The sequence below is a fragment of the Nerophis ophidion genome, linkage group LG24 (assembly GCF_033978795.1).
Source record: "Nerophis ophidion isolate RoL-2023_Sa linkage group LG24, RoL_Noph_v1.0, whole genome shotgun sequence".
Taxonomy (NCBI): Eukaryota; Metazoa; Chordata; class Actinopteri; order Syngnathiformes; family Syngnathidae; genus Nerophis; species Nerophis ophidion.
In genome coordinates, this window is record NC_084634.1 from 24,253,479 (window position 1) to 24,264,145 (window position 10,667).

Sequence of the window (10,667 nt, forward strand, 5' to 3'; positions counted from 1 at the left end):
TTTATAATTACATTTTATAATAGCAAGACTTTATTCTTGGAAAATTACAGTATTTTCTCAAAAAAGCACCACTTCATTTTTCTAAATGTACAACTTTTTTTTCATAATCGCAAGACTTTATTCAAGTCAAATTACAATATTTTCACGTAATAGCACCACTCTATTCTTGTAAAAGTACACATTTTCTCTCATATTCATGACGACTTTATTCTTATATATTTTTTTTTTATGAATATGCCTGACAATCACACCTGCTTTACAACTTTATTTGCTTCACCCCGGTAAAAACTAAGAAGAAGAAAAAAGGTAAAGTCATATCACTCACCTCACTGGGTGTGTGTTGGCGTAAACCGCTTAAAACAAGTCTGGGCTGGACCACCTTTGAACAACACCTGGCCACATGAAAAAGTAGTATCAGTTACACTATTGTTGAAGACAAATCTCACTAAACTTCAACACTTTACTAATACCCTCCTCCATTCACATCCCATCTCCCCGGATTATAAACAACTCATATGTACTTCTAATGTATATACTTGTTCATATGCTATCTGGACTCACTATGTTCTCTGCTGGCTGTACATATCCTACTGTAAGACCTACACTGTTTCAATGTCCACATTTCTCTGTTGATGCAATTGTTGATGACTGAAGTTCTGATATCAACCAAAGCTCCTCATCCCACCCCCCGGATTGTAAATAATGTAAATAATTCAATGTACATACTATGATGATTAACTTGTGTGATGACTGTATTATGTTGATAGTATATATTTGTACCATGAATTGATTACCGTGGACCTCGACTTAAACAAGTTGAAAAACTTATTCGGGTGTTTCCATTTAGTGGTCAATTGTACGGAATATGTACTGTACTGTGCAATCTACTAATAAAAGTATCAATCAATCAATCAATGTTAAGTTCCTTCTCATCTCCCAGGTTAACTAATTCAGTGCAACCTAGCTCACAAAGAAAAAGAAAATAACAACAGTGAAGCAACATAAAGAGCAGGATGGTTTGTGCTGAACAATCACATCCCGACAACAGAGCTTCACAGAGGTAACTGTCAGCTCAGCACATGCTGCTAATTTGGCTGGGACAGCTGACGATGTGCCAAAAGAAGCTTTGCATCCACTCATTCACATCTAAAAAACTTGTTGGTTCATTCAATTTAGTGCACAATGTATGAAATAACAGAAGTGTACAACAAACTAAAAAACATTAGTTTTTGTAATTGCCCATCTAGGGAAAGTTTGTATATTAAAAATACGTTGTTGAAATGTGTAGATATATAGGGCTGCAGCAATTGATTATTTTGTTCGAGTAATCAAGTATTCGGATAAAAAACACGTTGTAGGGAACATTTTTGAAATTATAACCTTTTTTCAAACTGGAAATCGTGATGTATCATGTTGTGATTGTATGCATGATCAAAATGAACTCAAACCATAACCATTTTTCCACTTGCCATGACCATCTTTTTGTTTTCCTTCTAAATGCACATTATCAATATTGACACTGCACTTGGTAAAAATAACAAACAACAACAAATGTGTGCTGTATTGCTGTCCCGGCGGTTACGGCGCAGTTGGAAGAGTGGCTGCGCCAGCAACCTGAGGGTTCCTGGTTCAATCCCCACCTTCTACTATCGTAGTCACGTCCGTTGTGTCCTTGAGCAAGACACTTTACCCTTGCTCCTGATGGGTCCTGGTTAGTGTTTTGCATGGCAGCTCCCGTGTGTGTGTGTGTGTGTGTGTGTGAATGGGTGAATGTGAAAATAGTGTCAAAGCGCTGAGTTCCTTAAAAAAAAAAGGTAGAACAGCGCTATACAAGTATAATCCATTCATTTTACCATTTACCCCATGCCAGTCCGGATTTTTTCAATTTTAACAGTTACCTTTATTATACAATTAATTAAAGCAAAAAATATAAATCAAGGTTTTTTTCCCTAATTAAATTAATTTCTTAATCATTGTTTCTTCGTAAATGTTGGAAAATGACAGTGTTCTTCTGAATAACAGTACTACTTTAATCTCTTAAAATTAGATTTAGACCTAGACTAGACTTAGACTTCCTTTTAGTGTCATTCAAATTTGAACTTTACAGAACAAATAATAACGACATTTTGTTGCATTAGTTTGTTGTAGTGCAGGATAAAAGAGCAATAAGGTGCAGATATAAATAAATAGATTACTGTACAGATAAATACATTGCACTTTTGCATATGCATCCATGTTTATGGATGCATGTTATATTGTCTTTATATTCCATCCAGTTAATCCATATTTGGGGGGAATTTTGGGGATTATTATGATGCGTTCAAGAGTCTTAAAGGCCTGAGGGAAGGAGCTGTTACCATACTTGCCAATCCTCCCGATTTTTCCGGAAGACTCCCGAATTTCAGTGCCCCTCCCGAAAATCTCCCAGGGCAACAATTCTCCCGAATATCTCTCGATTTCCACCCAGACAACAATATTAGGGGCGTGCCTTAAAGGGACTGCCTTTAGCATCCCCTACAACCTGTCGTCACGTCTGCTTTTTTTCCATACAAACAGCGCATCGGCTCAGTCACATAACATATGTAGGTTTTACACACACTCACAAGTGAATGCAAGGCATACTTGATCAAAAGCCATACAGGCACACTAAGGGTGGCCATATAAACAACTTTAACACTGTTACAAATTTTAGCCACACTGAGAACCCACACCAAACAAGAATGACAAACACATTTCGGGAGACTATCCGCACCGTAACACAACAGAAACACAGTAGAACAAATACCCAGAACCCTTTGCAACACTAACGCTTCCGGGACGCTACAATATACACCCCCGCTACCACCAAACCCCGCCACCCCCCCCCCAGCCCCACCTCCCGAATTCCGAGGTCTTAATTGATTGATTGAAACTTTTACTAGTAGATTGCACAGTACAGTACATATTTCGTACATTTGACCACTAAATGGTAACACCCGAATACGTTTTTCCACTGGTTTAAGTCGGGGTCCACGTTAATCAGTTCAAGGTTGGCAAGTATGGTTGTTACAGAACCTGGAGGTTCTGCTACAAAGGCTGCAGAACGTCTTTCTAGAGTCCAACAGTGAAAACAGTTCTTGGTGGTAAATTACCAGTTATGGCTGCATACTTTACTTTTGTATTTTTTTAACTGTTCATTTTTATAGATTTTGAAATTAAACCGTACCTTTTAGTCAGACATAGAGACATGGCTACTATTCACATGCATCATGCATCTACAGGTAGGCTACAATCGGGGAAATTACATTAGCCTTGCAATCTCTGCAGTTGAGTACACTACAGCAGTGGTTCTCAAATGGGGGTAAACGTACCCCTGGGGGTACTTGAAAGTATGCCAAGGGGTACAAGAGATTTTTTAAAAATATTCTAAAAATAGCAACATTTCAAAAATCCTTTATAAATATATTTATTGAATAATACTTCAAAAAAATATGGATGTAAGTTCATACATTATGAAAAGAAATGCAACAATGCAATAGTCAGTGTTGACAGCTAGATTTTTTTGTGGACATGTTCCATAAATATTGATTTTAAACATTTTTTTTTTTTTTGTGAAGAAATGTTTCGAATTAAGTTCATGAATCCAGATGGCATAACTTGGTTGGTAGAGTGGCCGCGCCAGCAACTTGAGGGTTGCTGGTTTGATTCGCGCTTCCGCCATCTTGCTAACTGCTGTTGTGTCCTTGGGCAAGACACTTTACTCACCTGCTCCCAGTGCCACCCACACTGGTTTAAATGTAACTTAGATATTGGATTTTACTATGAAAAGCGCTTTGAGTCACTAAAGAAAAGCGCTATATAAATATAATTCACTTCAGATAGATCTCTATTACAATCCCCAAAGAGGGCACTTTAAGTTGAAGATTACTTCTATGAATAGAAATCTTTATTTATAATTGAATCGCTTGATTATTTTTCAACAAGTTTTTAGTTATTTTTATATGTTTTTCCAAATAGTTCAAGAAAGACCACTACAAATGAGCAAAATTTTGCACTGTTATACAATTTAATAAATCAGAAACTGATGACATAGTGCTGTATCCGCCTCCGCTTGGGATGGTTTCCTGTTGGCTCCACTATGGACGGGACTCTTGCTACTGTGTCGTATTCACTTTGGACTGGACTCTCACGGTTGTGTTGGATCCGCATTTGTGGGGGTTGCCCACATATGCGGTCCTCTCCAAGGTTTCTCATAATCATCACTGTCACCGACGTCCCACTGGGGTAAGTTTTCCTTGCCCTTATGTGGGCTCTACCGAGGATGACATTGTGGTTTGTGTTGTGGTGTGTGCAGCCCTTTGAGGCACTAGTGATTTAGGGCTATATAAATAAACATTGATTGATATTTTATTTCTTTATCTCTTTTTTTTAACCACAAATGCTTTGCTCTGATTAGGGGGTACTTGAATTAAAAAAAAATGTTCACAGGGGGTACATCATTGAAAAAAGGTTAAGAACCACTGCACTACAGTAGGATTTTTTTTCTTTTTTAATTTTTGACGCAGCCTGATTCTATTAGACTGAATGAAAGATAAGCATGTACGTTGTGCATTCTGCTGAAAATGTACATGTATGTTTCATTCATATCACATGGAAGACATTTCAAAATAACGAGTACAGGAAATTGGAAAAACAGTTGAATTAACTTGTCAATAAAATGATTAGTATTAAAGTGTTTTATTAACACGTAAAACACATAGACAGGAAAAGTAAATGGCAAAATAATAGATTAGCGAATTAAAGGTCTACTGAAACCCACTACTACCGACCACACAGTCTGATAGTTTATATATCAATAATGAAATAATAACATTGCAACACATGCCAATACGGCCTTTTTAGTTTACTAAATTGCAATTTTAAATTTTTTCGCGAAGTGTCGTGTTGAAAACGTCGCGGTAGGGTGAATGATGGCGCGTGCGTTTGACGTCACCGGTTGTAGCGGACATTATTATCCAGCCCGATCCAAATTATAAGTAGTCTGCTTTAATCGCATAATTACACAGTATTCTGGACATCTGTGTTGCTGAATCTTTTGCAATTTGTTCAATTAATAATAGAGAAGTCAAAGTAGAAAGATGGAGGTGGGAAGATTTTAGCCTTTAGACACAAAAATTAAAATTCCCGAAGATGAAGCTTTTCTATGGATCAGAGCGGTCAAGCGAACATTGATCCCGACTACATGTCAACCGGCAGTTTTCGGTGAGAAAATTGTGGTAATAAGTCGCCTCTTACCGGAGACATCAGCGGAGCTTCCGTCCTGCTGCAGCTACCGTGACTTCCCTCAGAGACTCTGGCGTCAAAACACACCCGTGGCCACACCCCTCCGACTTTCAGGTACTATTTAATCTCACTAAAACACTAGCAACACAATAGGCAGATAAGGGATTTTCCAGAATGATCTTACTAAATCAACCTATCCCCAGGTGCATGTCTTTGGAAGTGGGAGGAAGCCGGAGTACCCGGAGGGAACCCACGCATTCACGGGGAGAACATGCAAACTCCACACAGAAAGATCCCGAGCCTGGATTTGAACCCAGGACTGCAGGAACTTCGTATTGTGAGGCAGACGCACTAACCCCTCTGCCACCTGGCAACACTAAATTGGCCCTAGTGTGTGAATGTGAGTGTGAATGTTGTCTGTCTATCTGTGTTGGCCCTGCGATGAGGTGGCGACTTGTCCAGGGTGTACCCCGCCTTCCGCCCGATTGTAGCTGAGATAGGCGCCAGCACCCCCCGCGACCCCGAAAGGGAATAAGCGGTAGAAAATGGATGGATGGATGGATCTTACTAAATTTGTCTAATAACATCTGAATCGCTCCCGCTGCAATCCACTTATTTTTTTATACTCCTTCACTCTAAATTTTCTCATCCACGAATCTTTCATGCTCACTCAAATCAATGGGGAAATTGTCGCTTTCTCGGTCCGAATAGCTCTAGCTGCTGCTGGCTATGATTATAAACAATGTGAGGATGTGAGGAGCCCTACAACCCGTGACGTCACGCGCACATCGTCAAGGCAAGGCTTTTTTATCAGCGACCAAAAGTTGCAAACTTTATCGTCGATGTTCTCTACTAAATCATTTCAGCAAAAATATGGCAATATTGCGAAATGATCAAGTATGACACATAGAATGGACCTGCTATCCCTGTTTAAATAAGAACATCTCATTTCAGTAGGCCTTTAAGTTGATGATTACTTCTATTTGTAGAAATATTTCTTTATAATTGAATCACTTGTTTATTTTTCAACAAGTTTTTAGTGATTTGTATTTATTTTTTTCCAAATAGATCAAGAAAGACCACTGTTATACAATTTAATAAATCAGAAACTGATGACATAGTGCTGTATTTTACTTCTTTATCTCTTTTTTTCAACCAAAAATGCTTTGCTCTGATTAGGGGGTACTTGAATTTAAAAAAATGTTCACATGGGGTACATCACTGAAACCAGGTTGAGAACCACTGCACTAGAGTAGGAGGATTTTTTTTTTTTTTTTTTTGCCACAGCCCGATTTTATTAGACTGCATAAAAGATTAGCATGTATGTTGTGCATTCTGCTGAAAATGTACATGTATGTTCCATTCATATAACATGGAAGATATATTTCAAAATAACGAGTACAGGAAATTGTAAAAAACAGTTGAATTAACTTGTCAATAAAATGATTAGTATCAAAGTGTTTTATGAACGCGTAAAACGCATAGAGAGGAAAAGTAAATGGCAAAATAACAGATTACTGAATTGATAATAGGACTCATAACTGCTCTTTTACACAACTGACTTAACAACGTAGTCATGCTAGCACCTTGCTAACTTCAGCTAACGCCATTTAGGCAATTTAACTTGCCATTTTGGTCGCGGTGGTTGATTTTTGTTGTGCCTCCGAGCCCCTCAAAACGCCACTTAGTGGCAAACAATAGCCAGAATGTCGGACTTGTTCGCCCTGAAGTTGGCGTTACCCCCTCTGGAGGCCTGACAGAAAACACACGTTATAAAGAAAGACCGACTGTTTACCCCGCATGATGGTGGCGGGGAAGCGCCAATTCGCTGCTCTTTACGACAATATCGGCACGAAATATCCAAATAAGTGCAGTCTGAGTCATGTAAAGAGTGTCGGACTTACTCAGGGGCGACAAAGTTCCTCACACGAGCCGTGCCGTTGAAAGAGATGATGGGGCTTTTCTGTCGCTTTACACCGAGACCGCTACCCTCTTAATCTGGCTGCTACTGCGCATGCGCCCCGCAGTTGCACTCTTTTCTCGTTATAATCGAGGAAACTGGAATATGTCACGGAGCCATGACGGGTCCGGCATTATAATGACACAGGTGAACATTTTAGTTGAGTGCGTGATTAAAAGTGAACGTCTGTCACAAGTATTTAATGCGTCAGCCTTCAACTGAAACTACACGAGTGATTTGAAAAACAAAACAACAAATCATTACCTATCACACCACAGCGTTTGGCGTTGACGTTCACAACCACGTTGTGATCTATCATGGTGACTCAACAGAGCCGTGGTTCTCAACCTTTTTACAGTGATGTACCCCATGTGAACATTTTTTTAATTCAAGTACCTCCTAATCAGACCAAAGCATTTTTGGTTGAAAAAAAGAGATACAGAAGTAAAATACAGCACTATGTCATCAGTTTCTGATTTATTAAATTGCATAACAGTGCAAAATATTGCTAATTTGTAGTGGTCTTTCTTGAACTATTTGGAAAAAAAAGATATAAAAATAACTAAAAACTTGTTGAAAAATAAACAAGTGATTATATTATAAAGATTTCTACACATAAAAGTAATCATCAACTTGAAGTTTCCTCTTTGGGGGATTGTAATAGAGATCCATCGGGATTTATGAATTTAATTCTAAACATTTCTTCACAAAAAAAGAAATATTTAACATCAATATTTATGGAACATGTCCACAAAAAATCTAGCTGTCAACACTGAATATTGCATGGTTGTATATGTTTTTCACAGTTTATGAACTTACATTCATATTTTGTTGAAGTATTATTCAATAAGTATATTTATAAAGGATTTTTGAATTGTGGCTATTTATAGAATATAAAAAAAAAAAAATCTCCCGTACCCCTTGACGTACCTTCAAGTACCCCCAGGGATACGCCTACCCCCATTTGAGAACCACTGCAATAGAGGTAATGTTCGTCTTAGACCAGTGGTTCTTAACCTTGTTGGAGGTACCGAACCCCGCCAGTTTTAAATGTGCATCCACCGAACCCTTCCTTAGTGAAAAATAAAATGTTTCTTCTTAATTTAATGATGTTACTATATTAAAGAAATACTAATAAAGATATATTTTTCAAACAGAAAGTTACAGGAATGTACACATGATCCCATGTTTACATCTCAATGTTTTAGTGGGACCGAAATGCGATATCTGAAAGGGGTACAAATTATTTCCAACCCCACCTTGTACAGAGCTCATGAAAAACAATGGGAGGTTTTTTTGTCATTGTAAGTGTGCCAAAACACTTATATTAGAAAATAATCTCATGGAAATGATGGCTGTCATTTGATTATAATAATAAAACATTGAATTTGTTATTTAGTCAGGTTTGGACGGAGGCTCCGTTGAACCCCTGAGGCCGACTGCCCGAACCCCTAGGGTTCGATCGAACCCAGGTTAAGAACATCTGTCTTAGACATATCAGTTTGAATAACTGATACTGTCATGTTGTGCAGCAAATTCCTCAAGCTGTATTTTAGCATATTCATTTGACATATGCAACATCTGGACCTTATTACTGTATTAGGATGTTAGGGCTCATGTGCCAACTCAAGGTCTAGGGCAGTGGTTCTCAAATGGGGGTACGTGTACCACTGGGGGTACTTGAAGGTATGCCAAGGGGTACGTGAGATTTCAAAAAAAATATTCTAAAAATAGCAACAATTCAAAAATCCTTTATAAATATATTTATTGAATAATACTTCAACTAAATATTAATGTAAGTTCAGAGACTGTGGAAAAAAAAATACAACAATGCAATATTCAGTGTTGACAGCTAGATTTTTTAATGGACATGTTCCATAAATATTGATGTTACTTCTTTATCTCTTGTTTTTAACCAAAAATGCTTTGCTCTGATTAGGGGGTACTTGAATTAAAAAAAAATGTTCACAGGGGGTACATCACTGAAAAAAGGTTGAGAACCACTGGTCTAGGGGCCAATCAGGCTCAGCCACTTCATTTAATGTGGCCCACAACAGCCTGGAAAAAAAAAATCAGTCAATAAAATACTTTATTTTTTTTAACAAATATATTTGTTAAGGTAACGTGTGGAGTTCCCCAGGGTTCGGTCCTTGGCCCTGCACTCTTCAGCATATACATGCTGCCCCTAGGTGACATCATACACAAATACAGTGTTAGTGTTCACTGTTATGCTGATGACACCCAACTCTACATGCCCCTAAAGCTGACCAACACGCCGGCCTGTAGTCAGCTGGAGGCGTGTCTTAATGAAATCAATCAATGGATGTCCGCTAACTTTTTGCAACTCAACGCCAAAAAACCGGAAATGCTGATTATCAGTCCTGCTAGACACTGACCTCTATTTAATACTACAACTTTAACATTTGACAACCAAATAATTAAACAAGGCGACTCGGTGAAGAATCTGGGTATTATCTTCGACACAACTCTCTCCTTTGAGCCTCACATTAAAAGCGTTACTAAAACGGCCTTCTTTCATCTCCGTAATATCGCTAAAATTCGCTTCATTTTGTCCACTGAAGACGCTGAGATCATTATCCATGCGTTTGTTACGTCTCGCCTCAATTACTGTAACGTATTATTTTCAGGTCTCCCCATGTCTAGCATTAAAAGATTACAGTTGGTACAAAATGCGGCTGCTAGACTTTTGACAAGAACAAGAAAGTTTGATCACATTACGCCTGTACTGGCTCACCTGCACTGGCTTCCTGTGCACTTAAGATGTGACTTTAAGGTTTTATTACTTACATATAAATTACTACATGGTCTAGCTCCAGCCTATCTTGCCGATTGTATTGTACCATATGTCCCGGCAAGAAATCTGCGTTCAAAGGACTCCGGCTTATTAGTGATTCCCAGAGCCCAAAAAAAGTCTGCGGGCTATTGAGCGTTTTCCGTTCGGGCTCCAGTACTCTGGAATGCCCTCCTGGTAACAGTTTGAGATGCCACCTCAGTAGAAGCATTTAAGTCTCACCTTAAAACTCATTTGTATACTCTAGCCTTTAAATAGACTCCCTTTTTAGACCAGTTGATCTGCCGTTTCTTTTCTTTTTCTCCTTTGTCCCACTGGAGGGGGTCCGGTCCGGTGGCCATGAATGAGGTGCTGGTCGGGCGCCGCTAGGGATTTTGGGCCCCATGAAAATAATCTTTATAGGGCCCCCAACACATAATTTAATCATCATTAGGGGCCTCTCTGGGCCCCCCTCCATCATGGGCCCCTAGAATCCGTTTTTCGGCGCCCCTGGTGCTGGCTGTCCTGAGTCGGGACCCAGGATGGACCGCTCGTCCAGAGTCGGGACCCAGGATGGACCGCTCGCCTGTGTATCGGTTGGGGACATCTCTGCGATGCTGATCCGCCTCCGCTTGGGATGGTTTCCTGCTGGCT

General features: G+C 39.1%; 1 pseudogene; it reads right to left on the reverse strand.

The window, feature by feature from the left end:
- The window catches only part of LOC133541959 (microtubule-associated protein RP/EB family member 3-like), a 22,559-nt pseudogene extending 15,232 nt beyond the window's left edge, over positions 1 to 7,327 (reverse strand).
- Between the last annotated feature and the right edge of the window lie 3,340 nt (positions 7,328 to 10,667).